At 36.4% G+C, this 12,531-nt stretch overlaps 1 long non-coding RNA gene across 2 annotated transcripts in view; it reads right to left on the bottom strand.

Annotated features, from left to right (window-relative positions):
• LOC109395308 (uncharacterized) overlaps nt 1-12,531 on the bottom strand; it is a 39,486-nt gene that overhangs the window by 18,413 nt on the left and 8,542 nt on the right. For both annotated transcript variants that reach the window (XR_002126637.1, XR_002126636.1), the window contains exon 2: nt 7,645-7,743. This is a non-coding gene — a long non-coding RNA (uncharacterized LOC109395308). The remainder of the gene's footprint in view (nt 1-7,644; nt 7,744-12,531) is intronic.

Below are 12,531 nucleotides of genomic sequence, written 5' to 3'. Positions count from 1 at the left end.
AGGTCACGTTCCCACCTCTGAGCCAATCACTGTGAGGTCAGGCTACCTTGGGTCTCAAACTCCATCCCCAAGGGCTCACAACAGTGGCCCACCCATCCTATTTGGACTAAAATGGAGGAAGGGCAGATCCGAAGCAAAAGTTAGGAGCGCTGCTGAAAGAAGGAAGAATGGGTGTTTTAAACTAGGAGGACAGCCGTAACACTGGAACATGGTGCTGTACGCTCAGTTCTGAAATGTGGATGGCTTGTTTTAGAGGATGGCCTGGCAGGACCTGGCTGATCCTAGGAGGAGAGGCATCACAAGGAAGGTGAGAAGGCAGATGGGGAAACTGAGGCAGAGGCTATACCCACGGACAAGCCCATGGGGGGAAAAGGGGGTGGAGGAAGGATGCTCGAGCTCAGGGCACACCAGACACTCCAGGCTTGTCGGAAACAGATGCTTGAGGGAGGAGCCCAGGGATTCAGGTCCAGGATGATGAGTGAGTGATGAGAAACTTACAGTCTGAGGAACTTACGATTAGACAGAAACAGGGGTGGCCTGTGCCTGTGCGTAGGCGGCATCCGTGGGAAACACAGCGGAGAGGAGATGAGGACAGGCTGCTTTCCCTCGCATTACTTCCAAAGGAAGACCCTCCGTTTGGAGAAAAGCTGGTCTCTTGACTGGGATATTTGCAATGTTAGAAGAAGCATTATGACCAAAAGAGAGTTTACACACTTTTTTAAAGCACTAGGTGGGAAGACTATTACTTTTAAGATTCTCATATCACATTTATATTTACTCTGATGTAATTCATAAAATTCTAAGTCCTTTCTAAACAGGTGGCTCTTAGTAAGTCAAAAGCATTTAATGTACTACCATTGTATAGATGGGGAGCTAAGGTATAAATTAAGCCACAGATTGCAGGATTTACTCCCAACCCCTTCCCACCACTATCTCTATCACTGACTTTGTTTGTCCAGGGTTTCTAAGGTAATGTTTACATTTCTATTGTCTTAATTTTTTAGCTATCATATGTGCATTTTTGCATAAAATAAAGGCATACTGCCTTGTATATTATAGGGACTCATCAAATATTTGATATGGAAGAAAGTAAAATAGACTTTACTAATTTCCTAATTCAAATCATATTGATTCATAGAAACTTGAACCCAGAAAAATACTTGGAAAGCACTCTTGTCCATCTTTTCTCTTCTTGCCAGAGGAGAATTCTCTGTGAGATGGTGGTTAACTTAAGCATGCATTTAAAACACAGCTGCTGGGCTAATGGGAACGTCCCTGGACACATGAAAATCACTGCTTCTTTGCCTGCACACAGGGTGGCTTAGATGAACTTAAGACTAAAAACCTTCCTTTTCTATCAATAACTTGGAAACATTAATCATTGTTTTTGAAAATAGAAAAAAAATCCATTGGGGAAAATGTTTACTTCCCAAGGATTCTCAAAGTGTGGGATAAGGCCTTAGAAATCATTTAAATTAAAACCCATTTGATGTAAGGATCCCCTTTTCTTTTTTGACTTGAAAATACTTAAAAGGAAATAATGCAAAGGTCAGCAATTCTTAAACTGAATTAGCAAATGTAGACCAAGAGAAAAGGGCTTTGAAACACTGGAGGTAAGTTAGCAGGTAGTGGCAGCAACAGCACAGAAAGCACAAGAGAGAATATAGTCCCTGTGAGCTCCTGATACAAAAGACAATTCCATTTCATCTTCCTGAAGCTGAAATTTCAAAGCTGTAAAGTCAGAGTGGTGAGAAAATCACCAGGTTACAAAATACCTTGATATGAAGGTATAATGGCCTGAAGAAAAATGGACGAGGCGAGGCTGCCTGCCACAGTCCATCTCTTCTCTCACACTGTCATCAATACAATAACAGGAAGCCCGGGAGTTCCAGCCTAGATTCTGCAGCTCGGCACTTACTCGAGCTTCTTGCCAATTATTTCTCACATTATATCAACACTGGGCACATAGCAGCTTTTGATATTTGAAATGCCTGGAAACCCTTTAACAGCTTGGTCCTAGGCAACTTTTACAATGTGTGTTCCTATACATTACAGGGAAAAATCATGCTAGAGCTCACTGATGTTGGCATTTTCCAGGTTATATATTTTCACCAGCAAGAACTGTTCAACTGTTTAACTTCAGTGAAAGGGTTTATGGGTTGTGAGAACCGTGGATGGATGATAGAGCCGAAGCGTCTCAGGTAGGTCAAGCAAAAAGTTCGTCTTCCTCATTTTATAGTTGAGGAAACTGAGGCCCAGATTCATTTCAAGGTCACTTGGCTGGTGAGTAGCAACCCTGGGTTGTATAATTTAGTTGGCTCAATGACATCATCAGAGGCCTAGGTTCTTTCCAATGATCGGTTCTGATCCTCGCAAAGCATCAGTTTTTACCAGACTCACGTATCTCTTGATAAGAAAGCAGCTGAAGCAGCTCAGAATCACGTTTGTCTGCAGCATTGCCCAGCCTAAGAAGAGGAAGGCGTCCTTGTGTCTTACTTAAAGAGTGTGAAAGCCTTTCCTGGAAGCTTGCAGCAGATCTCTTATTTCTTTGGTCAGAACTGGATCACGTGTCCTTTCGAAAACAGTTACTGGCAAGTAAAAGAAGAATAGAAGAATGCATAGATCAATTAGGATTTACCCTCTGGGACTGGGAATCAGGCTACCCTCTTTCAAGTGCATGGCCGTCAGGAGAAGGATGGCTATTTGAACATAATCAGTCATTTTAGCACATGCTTGTAGGGAAACAGATAAAGAGTAAGGAAACCAACAGAATCTTCCACACCCTGTAAGGAACCCAAAGCCTCCAGTAACAGATGAAGAGCACCGGAAATGATTTCTCTTACAAACCTACAGAGCCCTTCTCGGCTGCCCCTTGCTCTGCTGTGCCTCTCTTTTTCCTTCCCTGTCTGCCTTACCACCTTCTGCCTCCCTCTCCTTCCACTAAACTGGCTATGAATTGAAATTAGTCTACACCACTTTGAGGGCCTACTGTGTGCAAAGCATCATACTAATACAACTTAACCTTTGGGGAGTGTTTATTAAAATGTAATAAGCCATATTACTTAAAAGTCAGCTTATTACTTTATAATATTAATGAACTTCTAAACTAATTTGCTATTTAATATCAAAGAGTTGTTTGCTTCTTTCTTTTTCCCTGGATATCAAAAATATTCCATATCAAAAAAAAAAAAAAACAAGAGAAAAGATTTCCACTGAGTCACTGCCACTGAAATACATCAAAATCCACATCAATACATGAATATTTTCTTAAGTGTTCATTGTATCTCAAAATGCTGATGATTATTATCTTCTACTGGTAATTTCATTCTATGATCAGAATTATATTCTCCACTAGTGGGAGGTCTTTTGTTCCCTTAAAATGCTTCTGTATTACCGTTCTTTGTCCCAAAGACTATGCTGGCACCATTGCACTAACTGACAAGGGTTAGTTACTTTGTGTCGCAAAACTTGCTATAAATATTGAAATTAATATTACTCTTTAGCTCTGAAGGAATCTGATGTGAACCATCATAAATTATGATACGAATGTAGAAGGGATGACCATAAATAAGGCTGATTATTTTTTAACATAACAAACCTTCACTAAAGGCCTGAAAAATACAGGAAGGCACATAGATCTTTCAGGAAAGAAAAAGCTAGCTGAAGTCTCCACTGAAATACTTACATTATTTTTGGGACTTTTTACAAGTTGTTTCTAAATCTTAGGTTTTTTTTCTCTAAAATAGAAAAAAATAAAAATATAAAGAAAAATACAACAAATATAATTTATTGGCCAAACGAAACACTTTCTGCATGTTTCTTTCAGGGATACTTTCAGGCTTTATTGTTTTTTATTTTGTTGCCATTTTTTGGTTGAAGAATAACAGATATACAGAAAAGTGCACATATTATAGGTGAATTTTCACAAACTGAATACATCTATGAAACCTATACCTCAATTAAAAATCTTTAAAATCAGCACCCAGATTAAGGAAAGGAATTTTACCAACATTCAAACTGTAATGCCTTTGAGAGTCAAAGGTGGCATTATTTTTTTTTAAAGCCTCATTAGGTATAATTGATATACAATAAACTGCGCCTATTTAGAGTTTGATGCATTTTGACATGTACCTGTGAAACTATTGCCATAGTCAAGATAATAAACATATTTGTCATCCCAAATTGTTTCCTCATGCCACTCTGTAAACTCTCCTTTCATCCTCTTTTATTATTCCTGGTCAAACACTGATCTGGTTTCTGTCACAAGTTTGCTTTTCTAGAATTTCATATAAACAGAATCATATACTTTGTCCTTTTTTGTTTGACTTCTGTCACATAGAGATTCTTACATGTTATGTACATCAACAGTCTTCCTATTTATCTCTGAGTATTATTCTATTGTATGGCTATACCATAATTTATCCATTCTCCTGTTGATAGATATTTGTTTTTCCAGTTTGGAGTTATTACAAATAAAGCTGCTATGAACACTTATGTAAAAATCTCGGTATAGACATATGTATTTCTTTTTCTTATATAAGTATATAGAAGTATGTAGAATGGCTGGATGGTATGCAAAGTGCATATACGTTTTTACGAAACTGTCAAATAATTTTCCAAAGTGATTACAGCATTTTAGATTCTTTACAGCAATGTATGAAAAGTATAGTTTCTCTACATCCTCACTAACAATTGGTATGGACAGTGTTTCTAATTATAGCCATTCTAGTGAGTGTGCAGTGGTATCCCATTTTGGTTTTAATTTGCATTTTCTTGATCGCTAATGATGGTGAATATGTTTTCATGTACTTATTTGAGAGGCTCTATTTCTAATCACACCAAAACAACAGGCATAAAGCAGGTGGCCTAAACAAAGATGAAGGATTGATTTGCAGATGTTAAAACACCTTTGCATCCCTGGAATAAATCCTACCTGATCGTGGTACATGTGATACACCACATTAACAAAATAAATGATAAAAATCATATGATCATCTCCGTAGATGCAGAAAAAGCATTTGATAAAATTCAACATCCATTTATGATAAAACTCTCAATAAACTGGGTACAGAGGGAACATACCTCAACATAATAAAGGCCATATATGACAAGCCCACAGCTAACATCATGTTCAATGGTAAAAAGCTGATGGGTGAAATGGGTAAAAGGGATCAAAATATACAAAGTTGCCAATTGTTAATTATATTCACCATGCTGTACATTATATCCCCAGAACTTATTTGTTTTATAACTGAAACTTTGTAACTTTGAGGTGATGGATGTTAACTAAATTTATTGTGGTAATCATTTTGCAGTATATCAAATAATTATGTTGTATACTAATGCTAATACTAAATGTCATACTATGTCACATGTCAATTATATCTCAATAAAACTAGGAAAAAAAGAATGAAGGAGGTAAAAGGAAAGAAATATGGTGGTAAAGAAGTAAAAAGCTTCTCATTGGGTTATAAGTTTGTGACAATGCTTTATTAACAAAATTATACAAAATGTTATTCTTGATATTACATAAGCTAATAATAATAATTAAAAGGAAAAATATGGCATAAATTACATGCTTGATTAAGGGTCACTATTTTATAAAAGTTAGCAAACTATATCTCAAAGTGGTATATATGAAAAGGTATAGATTACATAGTGCAATGAAGTAACCATCTCATAACATTGTTCTTAATATGGCTCAATTTCATAGAACATTGTAAATGGTTCTTTCTCCTAAAGCAATTCTAGTCTTTTTCCCTTAGTGCAACAATTCAGAATATGTTAACATTATAAAATGCTGAGGTCTCATTTTGGAAAAACTTTGCCAACACCTTTGAGGAGACAATTAGAGAGAATGAGAGATATTTGTTAAGCATTTTGAACCATGGATGTTTTGTTCTGCTCTCTTCTTATAAAAAAACAAAACAAAACAAAACAAAAAACAATTGGCAATTGCAAATTTTTATGAACACTCCATTAATTTTTTTGTTGTTGTAATTACCTTTTCAAAAGAAATAATCTCTGTCTATAGGCTGGAGCAGTAAGTTTATGCAAGAGGACATGAAAACATCCTATTTAGAATCTCTGTCTACAGTGCATGACGTCCAGGAGCATTGTATAATATTTTTACATGCAGTGTTGCTATTAAAATTATTCTGAACAACCAAAAATGCTTTGTACATAGAAGGGTCTCAAATGTTGTTAGGATTAAACAAGGGGCACAAAACCACTCCTAAATATGGAATCTGAGTCCCTAAGGTTTTAGAATTTGATTTCCAGATGACTAGAAGATTGCCTTTAATAGAATCTTATGTGCTTTGGAATTTTCACAGTGAACAAGGTAAACATTTGAGCCCAAAGTCACTGGAAATGTTTGAACCAAATAAAAAGGTAATAAAAAGTAAGCTATCTTTAACTTTATAAGCAAGCATAGCTTTTTCTGGTTTACTGTTGTACAGTTGAGAAAGCATTTTCCTCCAGAATTGCTCAGTTTCACTGACAGGGAAGTTTATTCTAGCACAATAGCGTCTTTCTTGCATGATTTCAGACAAATATAAAGGAAATTTTTGAGCTGTAATCTCATAGAGAAGCGGCTTCCTATGAGACAAAAACTGTGCCCATCCAAGCATAGCTCCACTTCTTAAAATCAATTGTCTCGGGCAATTTATTTTGCCATGGCTGACTTGTTTCTTAAATTCCTTATCTGTACAACAGAGGCACTAGTACCTATCTGTCTCAAAGGAGTCATTTAGGAGAAAACTACCATTTTCTTAAAGTAATTTGTCAAGATCACAAATAATTTATGGTCAGAACTGAATTAGGACTAGGCCTTCTGAATGTACATCGTGATCTCTTTCAAGCGCACCACTCAGCCGCGTGAGGTAAGACATAAAGAAACTTGGATGATTAGTATAAACTTCAGCTAGCAACTGGTATTAAATTGATCATTGTTGATTCCTCCCAGATTGTAGATTCCTAATGTGAAAACCACACCAAGTTCCAGTTCAAATGGTGACTCTCTGAATCTAGGCACTTTTCCCTCTTTTCTAAATTTACTTTGCTCCCTCTGTCCAAAGCCAACATCTCCTGGAACCATAATGATTCAGCTATGTATGCAACTCAAGAATTTTCAGAAACTCAACAAAGCCAAGATGTCTCCCCAGTAAGAATGAAACATGATGGCCCAAGGTAGAGAGTAAAATTTGGGGCCGGACTGATGATGCTAGGGAGGTGGAAGAGCCGTAGGAAGAATGAATCAGATTCAGTTTTAATTTATGTCACTTTAAATGCTAATATTGACATAATGTTCTCAGACAGTATAATGAAAATCCTGTAGAAAATCAGTGCTTCGTGGGCTGCCAGTACTTCTAAAGGATCACATTCTTTCAAAATAGCCACCATGGAAGACTCCAAGCTTTTTCAACAATTGCTGAAACCTGTTTGTATTTTTCTTTTCAAATTGCTATCATAGTCATTTTGTGCCCCTCCTTTTCCTTCCTGCTTTTTTTCATTTTTCCTCCCCCCCTCCACACACACACACACACACACACACACACACACACACACACACACACACGACAAGTCCTTTCTAGCCTATCCCTGACTCTGACCCAAAATAGGTTAACTGAAACAATCAGTTACCTGTTCAACATATATGGCTCTGAAAGCCTCTCTGTTACTTCAGAAACAAATTCTTTCTTCCGATTTCTCAACCATCCTCAAAGAATGATGACCTGCCACCTGTGAAAATGTATTTAAAAAAAAAAATTTTTGCAGATTTTTAAGGACACTTCAAAGGAAGAGGTCCAAAGTCATTTTAAATAACAGCAGCAGAACTAAAATAAATGAATAATTTCTAAGAGTAGAACTCTTAAGGGAGAAAATTAATTTGGTTCTTAATTTTAGTGTTTGTTAAAAGATGAGTCAGATTAAATTTTTGCTATACTTTATATATGTATACATAGTAGGCATACACCGTGTGTATATATAATCTTAAAATCTCTTGCATATTTTTAAAAGGAAAGTTAAAATAGAAAGACAGTCTCATAAGAAAAGTCAGCACGTAAAATGCCATGGGAGAAAACCCCTGATGAGCAAGCATAAATGTACAAGACATCTGACAGACTTCCTTCAGAATTTATCCAATAGAGTAGTAATAGTTAGAAATAAAAATGTTGTGTAAAAGCAACAGCATTTCAATACTTTTAAAGGATGTAAAATCTTCATAGTCAACCTGTCAGGAATCTAAAAACCTATAAGAACCTCTTGTTTTTACAATAATTAAATTCAATATACATTTTACTTCATTTTTTTTTACTTATTTAGTGAAATTTTAGGAATGTTTTCACTTTTATCAACTTTAAATTTTGTCTTACTAATATACTTGTAAAAACTGCATTTACACTTTATCTAGGTGTTTCATTTTGCTACATGCCACTGAAAATTCAGTAATCGTAAGGGCATAACCTTTTACTCATAAAGCATGCACACAGGCTCTCTTTAATAATTTAAAGAGCTTTCTATAATGATGAAGTCATACTGGTGAACCCAATAGGAAAATTCTAATACTATTAAATATAACAAATTCTAATACTATTAGATATAACAAATAATTCACTGTAGGAACCAGGCATAAAAAGCAAGAAAAAGAAACTCCAAGTGCTCAAAATATTTTACTTTTTCTTATGTCAATGCATATTTTTAAAATCATAGTGACATTTTTTCCTCTCTTTTGTTGGAGTACATGACAGCTATTCATATACTGGAGCAGGTGCAAAAGATAAATGCTTTCCTATTAAAGTTAAGAATGTCAACATTCTGTGTACAATGATGAGCAGACCTCCATCATTTTTGCATAAGCTATCTCCTGGGAAAGCTATCACCAGACCTAATTACTACACTATCAACTTACTCTCATCTCAAATTGTTATTCTTCAAAGACAACCAGCTGAGTTGTGCTTTACTCTTTTAGATTCCCTCATAGGAGAGGAAAGAAAAAAGTCAAACAGAGCACAGAGAACAAAGTTATTTAAAATTTTATTTAACATCAAACAACTCCAAAATTGCTAATCCTTTAGATATAATATTCTGCATTTTAGAATTATGATATATCAGTAGTGATTCAATCTAACTATATAAAATAAGTGATTGAGAAAAATAGGGGGAAAAGTCAGCAAATTACTTTTATAAACATAGAATTATGGTAGATTCTAAAATGAATTAATTAGGGTCAGTGATAAAAAATTAATTGTAAAAATATATTGCAATTACAATAAATAAAATATGGCTTAATATATTATTATTTCCTTTGGTGTTTACTTATAGAAGCTCTTTTTAGATTATTATAAATTAAGAGCCATACTCAGGTTTTGTAATTAAAGGATGATTTTTTTCATAATTTATTGAAGATGACAAGACATTCTACAAAAGATAACAGCCTATTCTGAATTATTTTGAAATAAGAAGCTAAATTGGAGTTTGTTATGTTGAAAGGAGAAAAAAAATGAAACTTTCCCAAAGACATCAATTTATGAGATTTTGAAAGATTTGTGAAAGTTGCCATATGTAGAGAATTAACAAAAATATGCATACATTTTTAACATTCTAAAAGTTAGCATGATTTTGAGATAGGAATTTCTCTAATAAAAAATAAGATATATTTAAACCTGGTAATAATACTCTAATAGTCAATCAAGTATTCCTTCTGGTTATTCTTCCTAAATTTTTTACATATAAGCACTACGCCTTTACCTAGAATTATGAGAAAAAGCTCCAATCTATGGCAAGTTAAATAAAACTTGAAGTTCCTGGGCCCTATCTATCTGTTTACTCTATCTCAGTGGCACCAATGTATTGCCAACTGAAGAATGAGGCTAACTGGGTTCAGATGGCATGTATAAGCCCCAAGAAAGCTACTGAAAAAAAATCACCAAAAAATCCACAATCCATAGCAACACATCGATAGTTACTATCTATCTATCTACCTATCTATCTATCTATCTATCTACCTATCTATAATATTATTCAGCCATGAGAAAGAAAGAAATCCTACCACTTTCAGCAACGTGGATGATCCTGGAGGATATTATACTAAGTGATAAGCCAGGCAGAGGAAGACAAATACTGTATTATCTCACTTATAAGTGGAACCTAAACAACAACAAACAGACAAAAAAGCCAAACTCATAGAAACAGAGTAGGATGGCTGTTACAAGAGGCTGGGGAATGGGGGAAATGGGAAGATGCTGGTCAAGGGGTACAAGCCTTCAGCGATAAGATGAACAAATACTGCAGATATAACGTACAGCATAGTGAGTATAGTTAACAATAGTATCTTTTATAGTTGAAATTTGCTGAGAGTAGTCACAAACATCCTCACTACACACACACAAAGGTAACTATGTGAGGTGATAAATGTATTAATTATGATTGTGGTAATCACCTCACAATGTATATCAAATCATCATGTTTTAATCTTCAAATGCACGGTCATGTATCACTTAACAATGTGAATATATACTGAGAAATTTGTCGCTAGGTGATTTTGTCACTGTGTGAACATCACAGGGTGCACTTACACAAACCTAGATGGTCGAGCCTATTGCTCCTAGGCTACAAACCTATACAGCATGTTACTGTACTGAAATGTTAGCAATTACAACACAATGTAAGTAGTTGTGTATCTAAACATAGAAAAGGTACAGTAAAAATAAGGTATAAAAAATAAAAAATGGTACAGCTGTATAATGCCCTGGAGCCTGCAGGCAGGACTACAAGTTGCTCTGGGTGAGTCAGCGAGTGAGTGGTGAGTGGATGTGAAGGCCTCGGACATTCCTGTCCACACTGTAAACTTTATAACTATACACTGAGACTACACTCAATTTATTTAAAAATAGCAATAATGTTGCACAGTGACACTGACCATTATGTCACTAAATGATAACAATTTTTTAACTCCATTATAATCTTATGAGACCACTCTCATATATTGGTCTGTAGTTGACTGAAATGTCATTAGGCAGTGCATAAGTGTTTTATATGTCAATTATACGTCAGTAAAGTCGGGGGGCGGGGGAGTCAACTGTAAGGATGAACTCTAAGAAAAAAGCTAAAGTGGAAAGAAATGAGATGGGAGAGAGCCTCAGTTGACAAGATAACCTATTGGGTTGTTGGAAAACTCATGACATATGTTTTCTGTTTTTCATTGCAAAAATGTGTCATGACTTTTCCAACAACCCAATATTACTTCATGGGAGGAAGACAGAGGAAGTTCATGGATTTTGATAAAACAAAAGAGATTACTTGTTTCAGCATTGCTCTTTCAGTTCTTCAACCAAAGTAAAATTTCCTGCCTGGCTTAGAAATCAATCTTCGATCCACTGCAAGATCTGTCTTGGTGGACTTACAGACACCTCAACTTCGACAAATTTGGGTTTTCCTAGCTCAAAAAATTCCAGCCTCGATATCTTGGGGAAAAACTTCTAAATGTATATAGAATCAAGCTTTATTTACCCCCATTATGACAATGGATAATTTTCTTCACATTTTTTGATATTACATACCCCCCTACCAAGTTCAACTGAAGCCTTATTTATCATATATCAAAGTCCTGCAAGTAGCAACAATATAAAATTTAAGTTTATGCCTCTTTTTTTCCCAAAATTTTACCTAACAGGTAGAAATTTTAAAAATAGTTGCTGAAAGGAAACCCAAAATGGCAGAATAGATAAACACTGTGCCTGCTTCCTTCTGTGAACACATTAAAATTACAACTAAATTACAGAACAATCAAACTGGAGAATCATCTGAAGTCTGGCTGAACAGAAGTTTTATAACTAAGGATAATAAAGAAGAAGCCACATCAAGACTGGTAGGAGGGATGGAGACATGGAATAGTCCGGAGCTCACACCTGCATGTCATAGTTTAGAATCAGGAGGGTTATCTCAGCCACAGAGGTTCCCCCGCACACACTCCAGGAAGAGCGAGGGACTCCAGCCCCACACTGGGCTCGCCAACCGAGAGTACTGATGCCAGGAAGAGGAGCCCCCACAACACCTGGCTGTGAAAAACAGCAGGGATTCCGACCATCCAGGTGGGACAAAAGGCTACGGGAAACACAGACGTCCTTTTAAAGGGCCTGACACAGATTCACTTGCTCACAGGCACTCACTCTGGGCACTAGTGGAGGGACAGTGACTTGGGGGTCATCAGAGACATACAGGGGGCAGACTGAGGTGTGTGGCTTTGAGGTGAGGACTAGAGAGACAGTTACCATTTCCCTGTGTGGGACCCTTCTCCCATGCAGCCAGTAGACAGGTGCCATGTTTCCTGTGTTGAGGCCTCCCACATGCCCATGGCCAAAGCTGAATCTGAATTGGTCTGGTAAGCTCTGCTCACTTCACCCTGCTGACTCACTGAGACCCCCCCCCCTCATGCAACTCCCATACTGCATGAGGCTTTATCAGTGGCTGAACCTTATGGGAGCTGGCAACTGGCAGCAGGCCTCAGTGTGTCCTGGGTTTTTGCAG

The sequence above is a fragment of the Hipposideros armiger genome, unplaced genomic scaffold (genome assembly GCF_001890085.2).
Source record: "Hipposideros armiger isolate ML-2016 unplaced genomic scaffold, ASM189008v1 scaffold_465, whole genome shotgun sequence".
NCBI classification, from domain to species: domain Eukaryota; kingdom Metazoa; phylum Chordata; class Mammalia; order Chiroptera; family Hipposideridae; genus Hipposideros; species Hipposideros armiger.
The sequence above is the reverse complement of the archived record's forward strand: the minus strand, read 5'-3'. Positions and strand labels throughout refer to the sequence as shown.